Source organism: Panthera leo, chromosome C1 (assembly GCF_018350215.1).
Source record: "Panthera leo isolate Ple1 chromosome C1, P.leo_Ple1_pat1.1, whole genome shotgun sequence".
Classification (NCBI taxonomy): Eukaryota; Metazoa; Chordata; class Mammalia; order Carnivora; family Felidae; genus Panthera; species Panthera leo.
In genome coordinates, this window is record NC_056686.1 from 46,595,703 (window position 1) to 46,598,022 (window position 2,320).

Sequence of the window (2,320 nt, forward strand, 5' to 3'; positions counted from 1 at the left end):
GCCCCTCCCCTGCTCACGCTCTCTCTCTCTCCCTCTCTCTCTCTCTCTCTCAAAAGAAAAGTAATAATCATTAAAAAAAGTTTTTTAAGTAGGTTTTAAATGTTTGCTTCTACAAAGGCTGGGGCTTCACTGACCCTTGTACTAAGAGCCCAAAGGAAGAAACCAGTGTCAGTGCACACACTGGAAAGAAACAGCATGAGACAAAGGGAAAGGCAGCCAGCAGAATCTGGAGGAGAGTTGTAGACCCACCAGAAGGGACATGGCTCCCCTGATCATAGGGCCCAAGTGAGGGCAAACTGGAAGCTGATGTCAAAACCCACTGTACAGTATGCAGACTGGTAGACACTTTTAGGAGGGCTTTCATTCTTTTTCTTTTCACTGCTTTCCACTTAATTAAACATTAAAGCACAAATGGATGTCCCCTGTGGGGACAAATAAAGGACATCAGGGGAGGAGAAGGGAAGCCTCATGGAGAGAATCACCCAACAGAGACCCCTCTTCACAAAACGGGCCCGATACTGATTTCCAGGGAGGAGCAGGACAAGGTTAGCTCAAATTTGGTGATGACATCAGGATGAAGGACTGACCCTAAGCTTCCTGATGCTTTGATCGCTGGCAAGCATCTCGATGCATGCCCCAGAAGGAAGGGCCTTCTGATGCTGTGATCACACCATCCCCCTTCTTTTCACCAGGAGGCACATGAAGCAGCTGTATAATTCTGTCCAGAAACCCACGGATTATTTCAAACCAAGGATTCTTACTGTAATAAATAGCACAGAGATGCCTGTAGTTTCTTTCATCTACGTCTCTGCTAGCATTTTTTACTACAGTGTCAGAGATTTGTTTTAGAGGAAGGGCATCATATAATTTGTGGCTATGGTCTTTAGGAGGCCAGGAAGAAGGGCAATGTGTACCATCTGAAATTAAATGGCTGTAGGATCACTTATATGAACTGCCTTTGTTGCAGAGATGTCGAAACCAAGTTTATCAGCAATACCTCCTTGGGGGCACAGACGAAAGCCGAGTCTTCAGTGAATCCAGCAGCTACCCTGTCATGTCTTAGAAGTCCTTTGAGCTTGTTAAGAGGAAACTGATTAGTTACAGTGTATGTTTCTGGGAGAGCCACCTGAATGTTGCTATATCCATAAGCAATAGCTCCATCTTTTACAATATCACATGCATGGATAATGTCAGTTCTGGTTGGAGAGATTTCAATCTCAATCCAATTCCCATAACCTATGACTTCTGACTTTAAATCCATCCCAGTCAGAAGTTTTGCAGGATTTTCTGGAATTGCTCTGGTTCCAACTTATTTGTTAATTGGATCAGATATCACCATCTCCTTTCATTAAGTCAGTTCTGGAAAGGTATGTGATTTTCCATTAGGAAAAACCACCTCAGCTGATTCAATTGTGAATTGATTCTCATAATATTCACTGAACATGGTGGCAATGACAGCAAGAACTATTTTTGCCTTAGTAAAGTCAGTTCCTGTGCATTCAGGGAATCCATTCTAGTATTTACTGTTAATTTGGAGTTATTTTCATTGATGATAGGCCTTAAAATGACAGCACCATTGCTATCATGGACAACTGGGTATAGTGGTTTATTTCCAAAGATATATATAAATAACATTTAAGGAGGACTTTCATTCTTGATCATGTGTTTGATTTTCATTTAACTTCTTTGTTGTTTCCACCAAGTCCTGAGTTGAGAGAACCTCTCTTGCTATTTTTGCATAGCAAACTCTGACTAGAGTAGATATGGCCATATAGCTACAATTGGCAGTTATCTATCAGGTAAGTAGAGAGTTAACTAATGGTTGCTACTCTCAGGTAAGTCCCAAGGACTCTCACATAGGTTTTCTCAACACATGTGATAGTGATATTCCTCTTTCAGTTGAAAAGCCAAAGCACAGAGAGGTTAATTACCTTGACCAAGTACACAAAGCCAGCCAAAGGTAGCTGGGAATTCACTGACACCAGCACTAAGAGTCAAAGCAAACAACCAGAGGGGCCAGGACCCCAGGTCTCAGCTGCCCAGTCTTGAGTTTCTGAGAAAACAAGATTGAATGTTGTTCTCCACAATTTATAGGTATCCAAACGGATACAAGATTCATAAAGATGACTGGATGGAAAATGTCCCTATTCCTCTTGCAAAGAGGAAGTGTGATTAATATAAATAAGGGAAGGCTGAGATAAATTAGCAACTTGGAAAACATAAATGAATTTTAGAATGGATCAGAGAATGTAAGACTCAAGGGAATATGGAAGTTATCCTGCCAAACTAAATGGAGATGCTGAGGCACACAAGGATATAA

The 2,320-nt window shown here is 41.5% G+C and overlaps 1 pseudogene; it reads right to left on the minus strand.

Annotated features, from left to right (window-relative positions):
• Positions 1–499: 499 nt before the first annotated feature.
• LOC122225884 lies at positions 500–1,635 on the minus strand (annotated as a pseudogene).
• Positions 1,636–2,320: the final 685 nt, after the last annotated feature.